Consider the following 23,384-nt stretch of genomic DNA (forward strand, 5'->3'; position numbering starts at 1 on the left):
GCAATATTTGTCAAACTGTAGTTTATTGAAATGCTGTCCCTATGTGGGAGTAATACAGAAGGGTAAGGAGATTGTAGGATTTCTGATATAGCAGAATATTGCCCTGCTAACAGCCAATCAGAATCGAGAACCACACAGAACTGTTGTGTATGTATAGAAGTGTATGTAACGTTAAGACAAATAACAACTTTCAAGTAGTACTTAGTAATCTAATATATATATATATATATATATATAGATATATATATATATATATATATATATATATATATATATATATATATATATATATATATATATATATATATATATATATATATATATGATTAGATATTAGATTACTGGGTTCTGGGGCAGGGATAGCGGGCCGTTGGATAGCGGAGGCGTGTCACGGATGTAAGTTAAAGGGTCACGAAACACCAAAACACATTTTTTGAGCTGTTGCCAGTTGTATATGTGTCCCACACTGCTAAAAACACTATTAGGACACATATATTTTACTAAAAAGTGAAAATTGGTTGTTTTTGAATTTTTGAAGCTGCGTCACAGCCATGAGATTTTAGCGTTTTTTCCAGCATGTAGACTGGATGTCTGTACATTGGGAGCACCTTATTGCGTCTCTGAGTGTGCTACATTCATTAATGAGAAAGCGCGCGCTCTACTGTGTATGCGGTGCAACTTTATAATTATGAATGATAACTTTGAATACTGTTTGTACCTAAAACAGTGTTCAGACGGCAGGGAGACAATCTTTGTGTTGCCAAAAGAAGTGGGAAAAGAATAAAAATTGTTTGGAGATACGGGTCTTCAGTGTTGCTTTTATAATGTGCTGCAACGAAGGTTTTGTTTTCATTTTCCAGCTATGAGAGTGCAACTGGACTCACGTGTGGATCAGTGCACGCAATACGCGGTAGAAATACGTTTATACAAAACATTTTTTACTCAAGAGCTTTTCGCTTCTTGAAATTGTGAAATCTGGATTTGCTGCTTAACTCTTTTTAAAAAAGTGGTGGCTCCAGTTGGTGTTGATAGTCCTGTCTCTACAGATTTGGTAAGTGTGTGCGATCAGTGACCTTTGTTCATTCAGATAGCAAAGTTATAGTTTGTGTCATCAGCAGTACTCTTTCAGTGTTTAATGACAGACCAAAATGATTTCTAAGTTACTTATTTACGTTAATATCACTACAATATTATGGACTGAAAGATCTACTGTAAATACTGCTTTTCTAGTGTAAACATGTGAACACTGCAAGCAAACTATTACCGATTATATTGTTTAATTTTCGCCGCATTTTGTGACATGATAGTCTACACAAACACGGCTTTCTGACCTACTGAGTGCATCTGAGTTACCAAGAAATGCAGAGGTTTTTTTCTCTTATACGACGTGCAGTATCAAACATTCCACCGTCATTTAACACAGTCAGGGACTACGTTTACTTGGACATCAGTAATCAAATTATTTGCCTTAATCTAATTATGACAATAATAAGATTAAGGTGTTTACATAAGTTGCTTTTTGAATGTTTCTATCATGATCGCGTTTTATATGTTATAGCACATACTTAGATTAACGTCATTGCGTCACCGCGCTATCCGCATTTCCTTCGAAGTGTTATGTAATTTCGGGTGTTTCATTATTAATTTGTCATCTTTAACTGCAGTTTGGCACTTTTACTTTCGTTCGGGCATGCCCACCGTGACAAACGAGATATTGGATGCAACTATGAACTGCTGGAAGAGTTGTTTAAACGGAAGTTTAACCGCATGCTGAATGGAAGAAAAAAAAGCTCCGCATTTCCAGCCTGATCTCACGAGAAAAGTTTAGTGTTTAATTGGTAAGAGTTCAGTCGTACGAAATTGTACGAGTTCAGTCATACGAAATTGTATGATTTTAAAAAGGAGGCGTAGCACCTAACCCCACCCCTAAACCCAACCGTCATTGGGGGATGAGCAAATCGTACTAAATTGTACAAATTAGATTGTACGAATTCATACAAATTAGCCACTAAATCAAAAAGTTACTAATTGCCGTGAGATTGCGTTGGTATTTCACAATGCAGGTGTCTGTGGTCTGCACTGACTTAGTAGGTGCAAAGAGTGTCAAACAGCCATGTTTGTGTGTGTGTGTGTGTGTGTGGACTATCCTGTCGTAAAATGTGGCGAAAAGCCCTACATGATGGTAATTGTTTGGTTAAGGTGTTTGCATGTCTGTAATGCACTTCTCTTTAGTTCAATTATGACCTTAACCTGATTAATTTAATCAAAAATTGCTGTTTACATGGTCAACTCTTAATCAGAGTATTTACTTAATCGCAATAAAATCGAATTATTGGTGTCCATGTAAATGTAGTCACTGTCTTTCTCCCCTACGTGTGTTTGTTTTGCCTCAGTAAATATCATCGCGTGCCTAAATGGAAACCTCCATTTTTATTCAAATCCTTCCCCTTTTCCCTCCCCCGACACTCCCGGCTAAACAGAGCTAGACACACCCACTTTCCTGACTTTTTCTAAATTAGAGGTGTGAAAACACCCTGCTGAAACATGAGGGTTTCATGGCCCTTTAAGAGGCGGGGCAAGGTTTGGTTGTCGTGGACGAAAGTTAAAAGAGTTGGGGAGTCACGGAACAAAGTGAAAGTGAACAGTGGGCGGGTGAGGAGGGGATCGGTAAAATGAGGTGACAGATCAGATTTCAGAGGTGCTGGTCCAACATGTTCTGGGAAAAATTAAGCCCTGTATACATGTAAAAATCCAAAAATGCAATCACCTTTAGATCATTGAAGGTAAGGTGGCTTTTTTTAAATACAAGTCAATGGTAATATAAATATATTCTGTCTATTTATAAAAGCAACAGTATATACCAGTGGCTCCTAGTGATAGATTGAGGCCTTAAGAAGCAAAACAATTGTTCTGTGCAATAATTCAACCTATATTTACAGCATTATTATTAATAAGCTTAATCTACAGCCTTGGCAGACTAAGTGCATTTACAACAGTCTCGACTGCCAGCATCTTGTCACATATAATGACATATACTGTTTGTGGGTCCAAACAATTAGGACAGTAGGCACTGTTTGTTTACTGCAGAGCTGGAGGTACTACATGTTGTGTTGTTAATCAAAATGGTCCTTGTGCTTATCTTGAATGCTGCAAGAATTTAATATTATTTTCTAGTTGGCGATCTCGGTCATGTAGACTGACTTCACAGATTCTCAGGTTTTGATTTATATTATTACGCAACAGGATGCTTGAGTCTAGACTGTTGTGAACATATTCAGGATGCTCAGTTTTCAGAGGCTGTGGAAGCAAGAAAGTCTGAAGAACAAAAAAAAAGTCACCTACATCTTGGATGCCCTGAGGATTAACAGCTAATTTTCATTTTTGTGTGAGCTATCTGTTTAATGTACAGAACGGAACCAGAAATGCTAAACTGTTAACTCATTTCCGGGCTGACCTAGAAAAATGTGTCATCCCTGCAGCACTCTATATATTTTAGTGTATTAAACCTCTTTATATTAGGTTAGAAAAATATAAAGCCTTATAATATTGAGACAACGTGTTGTTATTGAGGTAAAATCATTACCTTTTACATTGTCACTATACTATTAAAGAGCAAATGATTAAAAAAAGTGTCTAAATATCTCTTTTTTGTAATCACACATTTAATGTTTGACATAAAAACTTAAATACTCTTCAATTAGAATATACTGACTTAAAAAATTACTTCAAAATATCTTAAGTTGCAAATATATGTTTGGCAATAGCCAAAAATGCAATGCATTAGACAGCTTTAAAACAATTTCTCAATAGTTAGATTGTTTTAATTCTCAGATTGTAGATGTTCAAATAGTTTTATTTTGGCCAATTATTGTAAATTATAAAACAAAGGAGAGGCCTCAACTTACCAACATTGCCATGACAGAACAGCACAATAGCGCTATTGAAGAATCAAGAACAAGTACACTACATAGAACTATTCTGCCAGCACATTATTTGTGTTGACTTTCCTTTTTCGGTAGTCATGTGCAGTTCAACATAAGCAGATAGAATAGAGAGAAAAATTTAAGGGCTATGAAACCAAGGGGGGTCTCTCTAGTTTGACAAAGTCAGGCAGGTGCGTGAGTCCATCCTTGTTTAGGGAGGATTGTCGAATAATGAAAGAAGGAAGGGTTTGTATGAAAAGGGGAGTTTCATTATGTGCACACGCTGATTTTCACAGCGGCAACTCAAACATTGGCGCAGGGGACATAGACAGTGATTTGGAGAGCAGCGTTCACAGTGGATCTGAGACCTGTGTGGAAGTAGAGGATTTTCAGTCCACAATATTGTAGTGATATTACTGTAAACTTAGTAACTAATTCAAAAAAGGGTAATGATTCGCACTCAAGTAATTGCCTCGTACTGTTTTTATTTTTTCTTTCTCTTACATTCTACGGGTGATTAAAAGACACTGACGTTTCGGCACAATGCCTTCCTAAGAATAGGACAAAACTAGACTAATCATTAAATTACCAGAATAAAGAACACATATAAAGTCAGTCTAATCTGTCTATTTAATGACTAGTCTGATTTTGGGCTATTCTTAGATGTCTATTAGGTTTTCAAATAGCTGTCTACGTTTAGATCTTTATTTGATGTCTATTAAACACAAACATGATTGTTTTGTACTAACTAACTTTGCATTTTTTGAATTAACATAAAAAAAGAACATAGATCACATACTTACCAAATCCGTAGAGACAGGATAATCAACACCAACTGGAACCGCGTCTTTTTTTAAAAAGAAGACAAGTGGCAAATACATATTTCACTTTTTCCAGATTTGAAAAGCTCTTGGGTTATAAATGTTTCTCACAAACATATATTTGTTGTGTGTTGGCAGACCACTGTAATCCACACATGTGGGTTCGCACACGGGCTGTGCTCTCATTGTGGACAAATGGAAACAAAACTTTTGTTGCGACACATTTATAAACGCAACACTGATGACCCATGTCTCAGAATAATTATTCTACTTGTTTGATTTTCGGTTGGCAACACAATGTGGCATATGTCTGAACACTGAACAGGTAAATGGAGTCTTCGAAGTTATAGCATGTGTAATAATGAAGTTGCATCTCGTTTACATTAGAGCTCGCTGATTGTTTCGAATCAAGTCTTTCTTATGAATTAATGAACTGATGTGGTGAAAAAGCTACAATGTCACTTCGTACCGGCTGGTACAGACAGCCAATCCCCACACTGGCATTTACACAATGATCTTACTGCTGTGACGTTGCTTCAAAATGTATTTTTAAACCTAAATAACAAATTTGCTTTAAACAACACAACAACAACAATTTTTCACTTTTTAGTGAAATGTATGTGTCCTAATAGTGTTTTTGGCAACATGGACAACATCTAAAAATGTATTTATTTATTTTTAAAAAAATTTTAAGATACTTTGAACTTTTATCAAAATGAATGGTTATATAGATCAATGCTTAGTGCTTTTGAAATGCAGGGTTTACAGCAAGAGAGAAAGCGCAACAGACAGTTGCAAAACAAATGTTTACTTGTAAATGTGTCATAAAACATATTTTACTAATTGCATTTATCCATAAAGTCAACATTAAAGGGTGATCCACTACAATATCATATTTTAAACTTTAGTTGATGTGTAATGTACAGTAGATGTGTGAACATAAACAACATCTCTGAATGTAATACGCATAAAGTTTAAAGCAAAGGAAAGCGTTGGCTTTTACAGAGTTAGCTTAGCAAAGCCTACATCAAATGAATTTTGGGCAAAAATATCCATAGTGAGATCACAAACACTTCAGGTTATGCACATTCTCTATGCGCAAAGGGGCATGGCCCCACTGGTGCTGTAATGTTATAGCAAGGAAAGCTAAAATGCCATGCAAACACAGTTTTTACACAGAGCTTGTTCTGTTTCTGTAATTGGGCTTCCAAATGACATGACACAAAAAAAAAACAAGAGCTTACAATTTATTTTAATTGTGTTCCACAGAATTATAATATAATATATATATATATATATATATATATATATATATATATATATATATATATATATATATATATATATACTGTATATATATTAGTCAGGCTCAAACCGATACAGCTAACAGCTACTCTTACTGACAGTATTAACACAAATGCAAAGCGCGTGGTTGTGAAGGCATGACACTTTTCCTAGTAATGTGGAGCCGATCTGCGAATCACAGCACATTATGTTAGCTGACCAATCACAACCTCTTGAGGGCGTGCCTTTCGGAGGACCCAGGAAATATGATATTCCCTTTCATGTTAGCTGAGTAGCTGTATATAATCAAAGTAATATGTGCTGTATTGTATTTATTTATTTATTTTTTTACAAGTGAAGCATGTCCACACATTGCTTTGCATCTTATGAGCACAACAAAGCCCTGGACCACCCCTTTTAAGTCTAATTTTACTATTTTAATTTTTACATGTATATAGAAGTGCTTGTTATTAGTGATGCATCTGTGCACATCATTATTTAGTAAAGATTAATTTTACCACGTAATCTTAATAATGCATTTCATAACCTTCCCTCTCCCTTCAAAATGCTTTTTTTTCAATTCTGGTCACATGAAATGTCGTCATGGCAGGGCTATCACAATGTGTCTCTTTTCTCTTCTGCTTTAATTGATTCATCAGTCTTCCTCTATTTTGTTTGCAACACCCATCTTCCAACAATCCAGTCAGTTCTACTACAATTCTTGTCATTTCAGGGTTGCTTCATTTGGAAGTACTGTACAGTACATCACTATATAGGAAAAAGCGACTTAACTTCTAATTCATGCTGACTTTAAATATCTCTTTTGCACAATATTTTAATGCATTATCTATATAGGATTATATGTAAAGTATTGACTATAGTCAACTATTCATAGTATATATTATAGTTAGATTATAGGTTTAAAATAGTTATCTTACATCCAGTGTCAAGTACATATTTATGCTTATTCATCCTGCAAGAACATTTTATTCCACTGTACACATGAAAATGAAAAATCTAAAGTAAATAATTTGATTTCAATGACTTGTTATTGATGAAATGCAATTATACATTTACTATCAGCAAACTGACACAATCTGCTACAAAATAAATATTTAGAGAATATTCTTTCATTTTCTCTTTTGGCTTAATCCTTTTATTATCAGGGGTCGCCACAGTGGAATAACCCACCAACTTATGCAGCATATGTTTTACAAAGCGGATGCCCTTCCAGCTGCAACCCACAATAGTAATGGAAAACATCCATACAACACTCATTTACACACATTTGGTTTATTCTATTCACCTATATATATATATGTCTTTGGATTGTGTTGGAAACCGGAGTACCCAGAGGAAACCCACGTGAACACAGGAGAACATGTCATCTGGTCCAGTGACCTTCTTGCTGTGAGACTAAAGTGCTAACCCCTGAGCCACCATGTTGCCTTCATAATTATTAGAATTTATTCAATAAATTATAAGCGCAAAAATGCCATTTTGTTCTAAGTTTTGTTCAGTTATTTCAAAGGCAGGGCGACGCAGTGGCTCAGTAGGTAATGCTGTCGCCTCACAGCAAGAAAGTCGCTGGTTCGAGCCTCGGCTGGGTCATTCGTTTCTGTGTGGAGTTTGCATGTTCTCCTTGTGTTTGTGTGGGTTTCCTCTGGGTGCTCAGGTTTCCCCCACAGTCCAAAGACATGTGGAACAGGTGAATTGGGTAGGCTGAATTGTCCGTATGAGTGTGAATGAGTGTGTATAATAAAGGGTCTAAGCCGAAAAGAAAATGAATGAATGAATATATATTTTACAGGGAATGAAAGGAACTTATTATTTGCAATAAAAGTGAAATAATTGAACTGACGCACATGGGGCATGAGAAAAATGCTCATTTTAGATTAAAATTACTGTTGAAATAGTAATAATAGTTATTGATAAAAAAAAAAAAAACGTTTCTTTGGTCTACTGCAGGAAAAGGTAATTATTTCACATTTTTTTAACAGTCGTGAAGCTTCACAACAATGCTCTCAGACCACAATATTTAACTGTAAACATGCTACCTTGTGCTAAAACATAAAAAATAGATGAAATAATGTGATTGACTAGATGACTACAGATTTCATTAAGCAATATTAATGAAAAACAAACACAGATATACCAGCAACAAACTGACACCACCTGCTTTAATGGATCTGGATTGACAAGACCAGCTTTTGAATCACAGCCTGTGCCCTTGACATTCTTGCACTGTTGTGGTTGTGTAATTCCTCTACCTGTCTACTGTCTGGATCTGCGGTGCGACCGCTTGCCGTGTCAGAGCGAGGCAGACTTGATGAGCAGTGACTTGATAAGTAAAAAAAATGAAGGAGTTCCAGAAAAGGAGGCTGTAGAGGCGTAGAGAGATAAGTTATAACAGTGCACAGGTGTGAGACAGTGATAGGCAGCATTGCCTCCTGGGTCCAAGGCTTCTCCGGGAGATTTTCACCCCTGACATTTGGAAGTGACAGTGTGGCCTCTGTGGGAATGTTCTGGACTGTGCTATCCTGTATACTGAGAACCCAAAGGCTCAGTTTAACATTGATTTTTCTCAAATCCCCCGGCAAGCACATGTGTGAATTAGCATGAATCTTTGTTAGAACATATGCTTGTTAAATGTTTGGCTTAGGTGTCAAAGGAAACAGTCCCTTTTGGCTTAACAAAAGCAGACGACTGACAAATTCAGATTTCATCTTGCGCATTTAACCTTCGGCAGATTATGGAAAATCCTGCCTTGGAGGAATAGTTCAGGTTTTCTGTTTAAGATGAAGTTTAACTTTATTTTTTTAATCTCCTTTTGTGTAATCTTTATTTAAACCTGATCTTCTGCTGAAAGAACAGACATGCCAGAGTCTACTACAGTATAACAAATTTAGTCCACTTAAAGCTGTTCCTTTACAATCGACTTACATTTTATCACTACCTTAAGCCTTATCAAAAAAAGTTTTAAAGCTAGATTCAGACAGTTGCAATGTAAGAGAATGCAGCATTTTTTTTTTGTTGGATTTAAATGGAGAAATTTACAATGTACAGTACATCAGGAAAGTATTCATAGCACCACATTTTCTACATTTTTATGTTACAGCCTAATTCTAAAATGGTTGAAATTCATTTATTTCCTCCAAATTCTACACATAATACCCCATAAAGACAATGTGAAAGATTTTTTTTAAATTGTTGCAAATAAATAAAAACCTGAAAAATCACATGTACATAAGTATTTACAGCCTTTGCCATGAAGCTCTAAATGGAACTCTTGTACATTCTGTTTCCACTGAACATTCTTGAGATGTTTCAGCAGCTTAATTGGAGTTCACCTGTGGTAAATTCAGTTGATTGTACATGATTTTAAATGGCATTCACCTGACTATATAAGGTCCCAGGGTTGACATTGCATGTCAAAGCACAAACCAAGCATGAAGACAAAGTAATTGTCTTTAGACTTCCGAGGCAGGATTGTCTCCAAGCACAAGGCTAGGAAAGGTTGCAGAAAAATTTCTGCTGCTCTGAAAGTTCCAATGAGCCCAGTGGCCTCCATCATCTATAAGTGGAAGATGTTTGGAACCACAAGGACTCTTCCTACATCTGGCCAGTCATCTAAGCTGAGTGATCGGGAGAGAAGGGCGTTAGTCAGGGAGGTAATCAATAACCCGATGGTCACTCTGTCTGAGCTCCAGGGTTCTTCTGTGGAGAGAGGAGAACCTTACACAACCATCTGTGCAGCAATCCACCAATTAGGCCTGTATGGTAGATTGGCCAGACGGAAGCCACTTCCCACCTGAAAATTGCCAAAAGGCATCTGAAGGACTCTCAGACCCTAAGGAACAAATTCTCTGGTCTGATGACACTAAAATTTAACTCTTTGAAGTGAATGCTAGGCGTTATGTTTGGTAAAAACCAGGCACTGCTCATCACCAGGTTAATACTATCCCTACAGTGAAGCATAGTGGTGGCAGCATCATGCTGTGGAGATGTTTTTCAGCAGCAGGAACTGGAAGACTAGTCAGGATAGAGGGAAAGAGGAATGCAGCAATATACAGAGACATCCTGAATGAAAACCTGCTTCAGAGTGATCTTGTCCTCTGACCAGGGCAGCGGTTCATCTTCCAGCACGACAGTGACCCAAAGCACACCGCCAAAATATCAATGAAGTGGTTGTAACATAAAAAAATTGGAAAAAGTGAAGCACTATGAGGGCTGCACGGGGGTGCAGAGGGTTGCAGGTTCGGCTCACAGCAAGAAGGTCACTGGTTTGAACCCTAGCTGGTTTAGTTGGCATTTCCGTGTTGAGTTTGCATGTTCTCCACGGTTGTGTAACAAAAATTAGCTCATTTTATGGATATTAATAATCAACAATAACGATTAATTCTTAATTATTAATATTCCGGCTTAAGCTTCTGTCAATTTGGTCAAACATATGATTGTATATGATCCTGCCGCGCGATCGAGCGGACTCTCAGATTATGTATATTAATTATGAACAATAATGAATTATTATTAATCATTAACATTCTGGATTAATTTATTGTTAATTTGACCAAACAAACATAATCAGAGCCGCCGCTCTTCAGAGCAGACACGGTAATGATCTATTTATTTAGAAAAGGGAATTATTACTACTTCTTGTGAAGTAGATTAATTATTCATAAGTTTTAATCAATTTATAACAGCTAGGCAGGGGAATCTGTCTTTTAGTGACTTTTCCTGTGAGACAAACAATACAATTCCTTTGATTATAATGGGATTTATTGACTAGTCAGACAGGTAACGAACAAACGCACGAACATACATAAGACATGGAGATCGGCTATACGGGTCTATAAAACATGTAACAAACAGAGAGAGATAGCAAAGCGCGGAAATATAGATTTCAGATAAAGAGTGGCAAAATCTGGTTTCAGTTCCACACACACCATTAGGGATCACCAAGATTATAAAAAACACCTTTTTGATAAAAGGGGCACAGCTTATTCGCATAGCTAAAAATACCTGGACTTTAATGTCCGGTGTCTCTCTTTTTATGCGAGTCTCTCTTCCGTCGTGATGAAAACTCCTTTGATGTCCTTCTTGATGAGTTGAGTTTGTAATACAGTTCGGAGAAACACGATCACAGATTTTACTTTTTTTATTTAAAGTTTACTTTGCCGGAAAAAAAAGAAAACGTGGCTGGAAAGTCCATGCGGCATAGAAGAGCCGCTTGCACCTCAAAGGGGCCACCTTTTTCGAGTTCTTTGTTCAGACTTCTCTGAGATGTTGGGGGGCAGACCGGTTATACCTGCGGGTCACGTGACAACCCGTTCAGCATTCTTGACTAATGATTTCAGGGCAAAGTTTGAGCGGGAAACTTCCTTTGTCTCGAGCTGCTCATATGCAAATTTGAGTGTCCGCCCAAAGCATGCGGAGAGCATTTAATGCAGGGAATTAAAGAATGTAAGCGGTGATTATGATCATACTCTACGCATCATGTGTTGTAAAATGTCAAGGGCATTCTAACGACACCAAACACTCCACAAGCACATTAACAATAATGGTACATCAAAAATACATCAACATAATTTCCACATCCCTACATCATTGATGCTTTTAAAAAACCTAAATGTATGAATGTGTATAGTCTATATGAGGAATTGTATACATTACAAAAGTTAAGTGTAATTAAACAAGAGATTTAGGTTCTAAATGTCTTTGTTTAATGTTGAGGAATGTCTTTTGTCTGTGAGCAGAAGGCTGACTAAAGATGTTTTTTTTTTCTCGATTATCTTATCTGCCATGTTCTTTTGAAGTCAGCAGAGAGTGGTTTAGGACAGTTCTGTGAAGTGTCCAAAACTAGTTACCTTGTCAGCAGGGATTTTTTAAGGCCAGACTTTTCGTCTCCGAATGATCTGAATTGTCCCGGAAATTGAACCCAGACCGTTTTCATGGAAGTTTAAACGGAATGTTTACCTCCAGAATATATGTTACAATATGTGTTACCAGTTATGTTACAGTTGCCATAGGTTTTCTCCGGGTGCTCCTTTTCCCCCCACAAGTCCAAAAACATGTGGTGTAGGTGAATTGGGTAGGCTTAATTGTCCATAGTGTATGTGTGTGAAGGAGTGTGTAAGGATGTTTCCCAATAATGCGCTGCAGCTGGAAGGACATCTGCTCCGCAAAACATATGCTGGATAAGTTGGAGGTTCATTTCACTTTGGCAGCCCCAGATTAACAAGGGGGGAGGTGGAAAAATATAAGTCTTAATGTTAGTAACATATTTCTTTCTAAGTTTTAAAATTAAGACTCTTTTTAAGACTCTTTTTAAGAGTCTTAATTAAGACTTTTTCTCAGATCAAAGCATTCTTTTTTCTTCGGCTTAGTCTCTGGTTCAGTGGTCACCAAAGTGGAATGAACTGGCAAATATTCCATCATATGTTTTTTGCGATAGATGCCCTTTTAGCTGCATCCCAGTATTGGGAAACCCCCATACACACTTATTTGCTACATACACTACAGGCAATTTAGTTTATTCGATTCACCTATACTGCATGTCTTTGAACTGTGGAGGAAACCAGAGCATTCTGAGAAAACCAACGCAAACACAGGGAGAACATGCAAACTCCACACAGCCATCTAGTCCAGTCGGGCCTTAAACCAGCAACCTTCTTGCTCTGAGGCGAAAGTTTTTTTTTAAACCAGAACATGTACAGTACAGACTACACAGACTATTACATGTACCACACCACATACATGCACGGTATGGATTACATTACAAGGTTCAAATGTGGCAATGATTGTGTCTGTGATGTACTGTGATAACATGGCTGCTATAATGTGCTGTGAGTATTATGTTTAAGGGTTGTGGTATATTGTGAAGACTGGCGGTGATCTTGTCATTTTGTGTACAGTTCCTATTATCAGTTTCATAGTTCAGTGGGTTTTGCATAAGGGGTGTTATCAGTGAATGAGATTAAATCTCAGAGTTTGGAATTATTGCTGTGGATTATACCACCATAAAACTGTTCCTGTTTGTACATATTGTTTTCCAGTAACAGTTTTATTTTTCTAATTTCTCTCACTGTGGTTTATGCACATTATAAATAATTTCATTTTGTGCTGTGAAATTTGCATATACATTCTTTGGAAAACTTGAAAGTCAACCTCTGCAACTATATAGTTGAAGTCAGAATTATTAGCCCCCCTGTTTATTTTTTCCTCAATTTCTGTTTAGCGGAGATAAGTTTTTTTTTTCAACACAATTGTAAACTAGTATTAAAATGTATTTTCTAATAATTATTAATTTTATCTTTGTCATGATGACAGTAAATAATATTTTACTAGATATTTTCAAGACACATCTATGCAGCTTAAAGTGACATTAAAAGGTTTAACTAGGGTAACTAGGCAGGTTAGGGTAATTAGGCAAGTTATTGTATAATGATGGTTTGTTTTGTAGACAATCAAAAAAAAAAAAAATAGCTTAAAGGGGCTAAAAATTTTGAACTTAAAATGGCTTTTAAGAAATGATAAACTGCTTTTATTCTTTCCGAAATAAAAAAATAAGACTTTCTCCAGACGAAAAACTATCATCAGACATACTGTGAAAATGTCCTTGCTCTGTTAAACATAATTTGGGAAATATATATATAAATTATATATATATATATATATATATATATATATATATATATATATATATATATATATATATATATATATATATATATATATATATGTTAGAGTTGGGCCGATAGATGATGCCATCGTCCGTCGCCGGAGGCCAATATACAACCCAGTGCTGAGCTGACCACACACACATCCAGACGCACACTGTCTTGCGCTCCTCTAAGCTCCAGGCAGAGATCAGTGCACGTTAACACTTAAACACTAAAACCTGAACCACACTGTTCCAGTTACTATGACCATTTATGTGAAGCTGCTTTGACACAATCTACATTGTAAAAGCGCTATACAAATAAAGCTGAATTGAATTGAATTGAATTGAAGTTAAACAGTTTATCAAGAGTATACCTCTGTATCGCGTCTCTATAGTTGTTAAACATAATATTCAGACATCGCAAGTCTCCCGGAAGTTCCTGGACGTTTCTCTCAAGGTTCTTTGTTTTTTGTTAATTGGTGAACTTTGTTCCTCGCCACTAGCTTGATTGATTTGGGAATTGCAATTTGGGGTTTTGGGGTTTTGATTTGGGGATTGAATTTGGGAATATATTTTTTTCTAATAACATGATTTAAAGCAATACTGTTATGTCACTATATAATAGTGTGAAACATGAGCAGATGAAAAAGAATGAGTTGCTGCGAAAAAAATGCATATATCTTAATGTCCAATTAGTCTTAAACATGATTCATGCTTTATATTAAATGGGTGGTCCAGAATGTAATTTTGAGGCTTGGTTGTGCTTATAAGATGCAAAGCATTGTGTGCTAATGTTTCACTTGAAGGAAATCATGTTATTTTTTTCATATATCTCACTTTGATTATACACAGCTACTCAGCTAACATGAAAACACTGTCAAACTTCCCAGTTCCTCTGAAAGGCCCGCCCTCAAGTGACTCTGAATGGTCATCGTCATAATGTGCTGCGATTCGCGGATTGTCCTAAAGTCACGCCCATAAAAGCATCCGCTTTTCTGCTGTGTAAACAATCAGTCAACCTCCTGCCTGCTCACTAAAATAAAATCTGACAAGTGTCTGTTACGAGTGAAAATGGGGTATGGCTCCTTTAAGAATGTTTTCCATTGTGTGTGCGTCTATGTGTGTGTGTGTGTGTGTGAATGTTGTCTGCGTCTATGTGTGTGTGTGTGTGTGTGTATATGTGTGAACTTTCTGTAACAAGCGCATGTGCACGGGAGTTTTTTTTTTTCTTTTTCTCTGATGCTCGGATTAAGTTATTTTCTGTAATATATCGTGACAGAAGAATAAAGCACAAGATGTGGAATGCTACCTGTGTGAGCCTTGATTTATTTTTCTGCTGCTACCACGAGTGAGGTGAGCCATCCTATATATTTTTTTAACTCTATGTTTTACACGACGCCTTTCACATATATCCGGAATATGCAGGTGTAAGTAATATGAATCATTCTCATATCTTTTGCGACTTCATTATCTGAGATGTGAAACGCATGGAAAAGCTGCCTGAAGACAATGAATGCAGTCGCACACACACCTAAGAGACACGAACGTATTGGTGAAGTGTGTGTGTGTGTGTTTACAGCAGTTTGACTGATCAATAAGAATTTGTAGCTAAATCGTTTGCCTGCAAAGCAGCATTTCCTATTGTTTACATTGTTGCTACAGCATAACGTTAATGCTAGACACTGTACATGTCATGATCAATTTTAACAGATAAAAACACTTACAGGTTGTAGTTCACAGCTTCTGCTTTGAGGAGATTTTAGCCGTATCCAGCACTGAACTGGAAGAGATTCTGGAAGCTGTTTTGTCAAATCATGCTTGCTATGTATTTTATAATTCTCTGGAACATAATTAATATTGAAATGTAAGCACTTCTGTCTTTGTGTCGTGTCCTTTGGAAGCCCAAATACAGGAACAGATGAAGCTCTGTGGAAACAGCAGTGTTTGGGTGTATTTTTAGCTTCATCTCTACTCAACGTTACAGCGCCTCTGCCCACGGCCCTTAGCTGTGCAGTTTGTGTGCGCAGTAAATGAACCTTTGTGATCTCACAGGGGGCGGAAGTATTTTTTGTATTCCCCAAAATTCGTTCATTGTAGGCTCTGCTAAGCTAACTCTGTAAAAACCAAGGTCTCCCTTTGCATTGAACTTAGAACTTTTTACATTCAGAGATGTTGTTTATGTTCACACAGTTACATTACACATAAACCAAAGTTTAAAATATGATATCATAGTGGACCACCTCTTTAAGGGCTTTAAAGTTGTTTGCAAGAATTAGTTTACAAGTGTAACCCTGCCAGTCCTACCCCCCTAAACCTCACTCCAATCCGGGTCACGGCACCAATGTAACCCCGTTGGTCCTACTCCACCCTACCCGCTGAAAGCTAGTATCGAACCGGCGACCTTCCGCATGGGAGTTGGTTACTCTAACAAGAAGGCTAAAGACCATTGCTCATAGCGTCTGCCGCTAGAGCACCTTTAGAGGTCAGAGGAGTGAGGTTTACCTGCACAGCACTTACTATATTTTACTGATCCCCCTCCTCAACCGCCCTCCTGTTCACTTTCACTTCCTTCCACAACTTCCCCAACAAATCCCCCTGCTCTTTACTTTGGTCCGCAACATCCTTCCACCATCCATTGCTCCTTCATCACTCTCTTTTTTTTTGCATTGAAAGAGACTTATTTCAAATATATGTAATTTTGGATTCAGCAAGTCAGCGGCATTCAGCCTGTCATATTGAGCAAAGACAGTCGACGTACTGCCATAAGATGGCTACAGAAATCGCATACTAAGCCCTTACAAGAGAAAAATAGCGTAAATGTAAAACTACAGCTGATTAAATTATGTAACAGGTAAGTGACATTCTTAGTTGATCTCTCTTTTTTATGTTGTAGTGCTGTATTCATACCATAGTAATCTGGTAGTGTTTGCTTTGGCTTTATAGGGGTTAATTATTGTAATCTACCAATTGCAACAGAGAAATACTTGGAAATATCAGTAGACTGATTGCATTTCATACCGTTAAGCCTTATAATCCAAAAATGTGATCAAAATAATCTGTTTTGTCATCAATTCAGACATTACACTATAAAATCATTCAAATACTAGCTTTAAAGTGACGTTGGTGAATTAGCAATGGTTCCTGGTTACTGTTCTGACAGTCAGTTGCAGATGTGAATAAAGAAAGTTCCATGTACAAAAAACTTTTTGAGACTCTCTGTGTTTGATTTTTTTGAATGATATACACGATTATGCCATCAAACTATTGTTTTAATGCAATACCACACTCTTAGCAGTGCATTATGGCTGTATATCATCACTGGTAGGGCACTAAGGCAGTCGGCTTGTGGCCTCGAGCTGGCCTCCCACCAGTGCTGATATACAGCCATATTGCACTGCTACTCCGCTACTGTGTAATATTGCTTATGTAAACAGTAGTTATTATTATTAATTATCTGTGTAAAAAGTATCAGTGCACTTCATTATTTAAAAAAAAATAAAATAAAAACATTTGCCTCCTTAAACTTTAATCAAATACCTATCCTTGCCTCCCCATCAAAATAACTTTCTTCACTTAGTGGTCACATGGAGGGCAGGCATGTCAGAGGGTGTCTAATTTCTGCTCTGAATTCATCCATTCATCAATCTTCCTTCATTTTATTAGAAAGGTCTGTCTTCCAACAATCCAATCAGACTCCAAGGGTCGAAAACATGCACTGACCTACATTTTTTCTCATTTCAAGACCATTTCAAGTAGATGATTGTGGAAAAAAAGACAATCTTAACTTCCATGGTGACTTTAAATACTGACAGATTCATGTACTTCTGACAGATCGGCAACTTACTGTTGGGGGTTTTCCACAGTATGTAACTTTTACAAGTATATTCTCCATCTGTAAAGAAAAATCATAAAAATATTTCCATTTTCTTCTCCATGCTTTCCAAGTTTCCTCTGAACTTCATAAAAGTGATGTACTCTGCCACACATATGCTCTCAAACGCATAGAGCATAATTATTTTGACTTAAATCTACATTTTTAAAAAGAAACTGTAGACAATTTAAAGGTGATTACAAGCATCCCTAAACAAACAAACAAACAAATATGCTGTGGCAAGGTGAACAAAGTAGTCACCTTGGAATTATAAGGTTCTGTCTGCGTTCTGAATGCTTTTGAGATATTGAGCTTCAAAGTTTTTGCATTACATAGCAAACAGTATATATTTTTTTTTAAATAAAAAGTCTTGTATTACATTATTGTAAATGTAAACAACTTATAAAAAAAAACATCCTATCCTGTAAATAAGTTGTCATTTATTAAGAATATGTCTCAATTTTTTCATGTTATTTTTTTTAATAACTCAATTTTGACTAAAATATCAGATAGAACCTTTTAATTCTAAGGTAACAATATGCCAATATCGTTTCATTATAAAATGTATTAGCCTCACATTAAATAATATTAGTAATGTAATGCAATAGGAGAAACGTTTATAATGGCAATATTTATGTGTTAATTTTTTTTATCAATTAATAAATTTATTAGAAAATACAAACAATAAATCCACAGTAACTTTTTAGAGGTCAGAGAAGTGAGGTTTATCTGCTCAACACTTTACTAGCTGGTCTCTGTTACACTCACCCCCTAAACCTCACGTATCCGGGTCACGACACCAATGTAACCTATAGCCAGTCCACACCACCCAGCCTGCTCCGAGCTGGGATCGATCCCACATGGGAGCCGGTTGCTGTAACAAGGAGGCTAAAGACCATGGCCTCAGCTTACGGTGTAATATTACTTCTAAAATAAAAAAAATATATAACAGAAGGTCATTGTCATATGCATTAAAATATTTGATTTAATCACCAAAAATAACAGTTAAGATTTTGTTTTTAACGTAGTACTTTTAACAATCAGTTAATTCAGTAGCAATCAATACATTTACATTCACATGTTGTCATTTAGCAGACAATTTTGTCCAAAGTGACTTACAATTGAGGAGGTATGCAGCAATTCAATGAGAAGAGGCAATACAGACAAGAAGTGATAGTGATATAACTTATTTGTGCTCAGAGAATTTAGTGCTAGAGTAGGAGTGCTTTTTTTAAAGAGAGAGAAGCACACACAGAGAGAGAAAGTGCCACTAGGTGGATTCTGGTTTAATTCACCAGGGTTCAGTTGTCCTTCGAAGAATACCAGTGAATCCACAGTCTGTGTGGAAATGGAAAGATCATTACACCAAGGTGGAACATTGAATGCACCACAAGTTGCTACTCGCTCGCCAAATGGAGGCTCCTTGAGGGAATGTAGACCTTCGGGAGCAGGTGGAGGTAAGAGGGTGCAGTGTCAGTGCAAGCAAGCATAAGTAATTTGAACTTGATCCAGATTTCAATTAGGGTTGGATCGATAGACGATGCCATTGTCCACCGCGGATTGGCGATAGAGATCACAATGCTGAGTTGACATCACAATCCTCTGCCCCTCCCCCATCGCAGCAACAACACTTAGGCCCTGTTTACACTAATAAGTCTTAGTTTTAAAATGACATTTTAGAATGAAAACGATCCACGTCCAAACTGGTGTTCCATCTCACATTTCTGAAAAACCCTCCTTCCACACTATACTGCTGAAAGCGCAAGCAATGACATACACACATATATACTGTCATGTGCTTTAGCATACACACACGATTGAGCTCCAGGCTGTCAGCAAGTACTTTGAGCACAAAACCCCAGAGAGCAGTGCATGTCGGACATTTTATTAAGGATTTAATTAATTTTGTCTCTATCTAACGACTCTTTGATACTTTTTATCTATCAGGTAATGTGTCACAGCGTCAGTACACTTCTTCAATCTTTCGCTTTAACTCTTGTGCTTAGTAATTTTAGCAAAAAACTCAGATACTGTTGGTTGTGAGCCTTTTTACCAACCAAGTTTGTCATCGCCTTATAACGGCACAGATCACTCTGCCTATTCATGCCAGAGTCCCACAGAAAAATTGATTAACAGGTGGTAATTTGTGTGTAACTTATCTTTATTTATTTATGTAACAAAGATCATGCGGGTCAGGTAGTTGAAACGGTAGGCTACTAATAATTATTTGTTATGAATTAATTAATTATTAATAAATAATGAATTCCCTACTGACGATTATGCCATCACCCATCGTGATGTTTTACATTAGACATTGACAATGCCAAATTGGTCAACATCACCCAACCCTGGTTTCAACCGATAACCAATGCAGTGAGATATTGAGAGGTGTTACATGGGCTACTACTACACTACTTTGGTAAAATTTGGTTTACTAACTAAAGGGCATGCACCACAAAAAAACGTATGCCAGAGTAATCGGTGATTCATTCCACTGTGGCAACCTAAACAATAAATCAGGGTCTAAGCAGAAAGAAAATGTACAAGTGATAATGTGATCAAAGAACACATCAACTCATTTACATTAAATTCGATTCATCTTTATTTCTATGGCGCTTTTACAATGTAGATTGAAGATCATAATAGTTCTAGTAAATTAAACTAGGTCAGTCCAGTTTTCAGAGTGGAAGTTTAGTTCAGTTCAATTTAGTTTAAATTTCTTCTGCTGAAAGTCCAAACACTAAAAAGCAAATCTATCGATGCGCAGCTCCACAAATATTTACATATGCAAACAAGACAAGTATTTGCTGTAGCAATTGGTATTTCTTAACTGAAAGCACTTGCAGCAATATGTTACTTAATAATCAGACACCAGTCAGACCAGTTGAAAACCAGTGGAAATAATAAATGATTAATTAATTAAATATTAAGTTCAGTTGAATTAAATCATAGACAAATTTATTAAACTGAATGACGAGATTTAACCTTTGATACAAATGGCTTTATGAAAGGCAGTTACTGTGAATGAAACACTTACATGAAACACTTATTTTTTAAATAGGTATTTTGTGATTATGTGTGTTGTACTAACACAATTGAAAACATGCTGAAATGGAAAAAAAAGTGTAATTTTGATGATCTGCTGTCATAAAAATGTACCAAGTGCTTGTGAAAATTGTGCCAAACCAATTTAGCAAGAGCATGTTTTATTTTGTAATTTATTTTCAGAAATATGTTGCTTAGTTCCTGTTAAAGTAGTTTCATCTTTGGATTTAAAGTGGTTTGTATCGACCAGGATATATTACCTACGTTTTAAATTAGAGAGGAAAAAATCCTATATTTGACCACTTAACCATTGCTGTCCTGCAAGCTTGATACTTTAGTCTTGATAATTTCCTTAAAAGTCTCAAGAACAAGAGAAGCATTTATCTACCCCACTGAGTCTTTTTGCTCAGATTAAGTGCTAGGATTAATTTGAAGTGTCTGGCCACTAGAGACTAAATGTGTATCAATTAAAGCTGTTTAGTCTTTAATAGAAGCAGTGATTTACAAGGCTCAGATTGGGTAAGTAGCTTGAATTCTAGTAAATGAGTAACAATTCAATAAAACAATAAAGGGAAGTAACTCAATGCAATTTAAGTACTTTAAATAAAAGAAAGCTTTTGCAGGGATTGTTCACTCAAAAAGGAACATTTCACTGTCATTTAATCACTCGCATGTCATTTTACAATTGTTTGACTTGCTTTTACACAAACAACATTTTAAAGATATTTAGCTCACAGAAAACTACAAAACATTATTTGAGACTGTTGTGACATTTTTATTATCATGATGTGACCATGAATGACTCTCAACTGTCATTAGCTCATTGTCTCATTATGTTGCAAAACATGCAAATTTCACACAGAAACGCCGACCCAGCCGAGGCTCAAACCAGCGACCTTCTTGCTGTGAGGCGACAGCACTACCTACTGCACCACTGCGTCACCTTGGATAATTAGGTAAAATGCATATTATAAGACAATGAAAGTGTTTTTTTGAGCTTGCATGCATATCAGCCTATTGTTGTAGACCCCAAAATCAAAATATGACCTTTTATAATGCAAAACAGGGGCTCTTTAATGACACTGTTATAAAATGCATGACACAAAAATGACATTTTGACAGATTTATGACAAGTTATGTTGTCTTGGTAATGTTAAGTTGTCATGATAAAGAAAAAAACTGATTATGATATATTTGGTTATAATAAAGGCTGCACAGTGGCTCACTGGCACTGTCACCTCACAGCAGGAAGGTTGCTGGTTCGAGTCCTAGCTTGGCCAGTTGGCATTTCTCTGTGAAGTTTGCATGTTCTCCCTGTGTTCGAGTGGGTTCCCTATGGGTGCTCCGGTTTCCCCCACAGTCCAAAGACATGCGTTAGCCTATAAGTGAATTGGATTAACTAAATTAGCCTTTGCAAATAAGTGTGTAAGTACTTAGCCCTATATACATTTCTGGAGAGCGCCAAATATGTCCCGGGAGGTAAAATGTTTTTGCCGTTTTTGTTTTCGCAAATCCACCAGAGCACCCTGTGTACGTTTTTTAAGATCTCAAATTTCTCCCCAGTGCCATTCACCCCTGCTTTTTTCCAGTAAATCTAGGCCAACTGACTGACTGACGGAATGACTGATTGACTGACTGACCGACCAATCCCAACCGATAGTGTTTTTAAAAGCACAGATTGCTCAGCGCTAACCCACTACAATAAATCCAACCGTCGGAGTTTTGAAAAGCAACTCAGAAAACGGATCCACGCTTTTTCGCGTCTCGAGCGCCTCGCGGGAGCGCGTGCCGTTCGTGCCCGTGCTGTTCTCGCGCGAAAAGCCGCTGTGGAGCAACCTTCTGTCCGACCGGCCGGCTGAACGATTGACCGGGCGGCCGGCTGATCAGCCGCCCCGGCCGCCCTCCTCTTCCTCCTCCTCCTTCCCTAAACCCAAACGACGGTTTGTGAAAGCCGTCCAGAAAAAAAAAAAAAGCAAAAGCCCTCGTCTTTGATTTCGACTGCGTTTTTGGATCCCGCCGCGTTCTCGCCCTTATATTTCGGATTCTGTTTTTCATCTTACCTGATTTCCGGAACCGCTCTTCCCCAGACCCAATCCTGGTCGTCCTCCTCCTTCGGGCCTCCGCTCCGCCGACGTAACGCTGCAAGCTAAGCGGACAAACTGGCAGCAGCGGGAAAGCCCTCAACTCGGAGGCGAGCCGTCGGCGTTCGCTCAAGAAAAACTAAATGCGGCCGTACGTACCTCCGGTCACGTAAATTGAGGTCTCCACAAACGTCTGCGGGGCTACGTTTCCAGAATGAATCTTGGGTTGGAAAAAGAATGGCGTCATACCATCCCGTAGTATTTCTTTTAAAGACAAAATGCAGCCATACGTACCTTATTCTACATAATTCATGATCTCCATAAATAGATAAAGGGCTACATTTCAGAATGAGCCTATCATGCATGGGTGTTTCCCAGTATAGGGTTGCGGCTGGAAGAGCATCCGCTGTGTAAAACATATGCTGAGTAGTTGTCAGTTCATTCCACTGCGGCAACCCCTGATAAACAAGGGACTTAGCAAAAGTAAAATGAGTGAATGATTACCAGAAAAACACCTCAAACAATGTCATCTTTGCATTTAAAATGACATATCTGAGCACACGACACTTCATGAGAGTTGTCATAAGCATGCATAAAATCTCATTCACATTCATGACGGATTTGTGTTTGAAAAATCTATGTTTGTGTGGCTGTGCTCTTGGGGAAACTCCAATTAATGTAACTTTCCTTCTTTAG

General features: G+C 37.2%; 1 protein-coding gene across 2 annotated transcripts in view; it reads left to right on the forward strand.

Moving 5' to 3' along the window:
• Positions 1–23,384, forward strand: part of grin3bb (glutamate receptor, ionotropic, N-methyl-D-aspartate 3Bb) — a 195,944-nt gene that overhangs the window by 16,315 nt on the left and 156,245 nt on the right. The window lies entirely within an intron of this gene.

Source organism: Danio rerio, chromosome 11 (assembly GCF_049306965.1).
Source record: "Danio rerio strain Tuebingen ecotype United States chromosome 11, GRCz12tu, whole genome shotgun sequence".
In the NCBI taxonomy this organism is placed as follows: domain Eukaryota; kingdom Metazoa; phylum Chordata; class Actinopteri; order Cypriniformes; family Danionidae; genus Danio; species Danio rerio.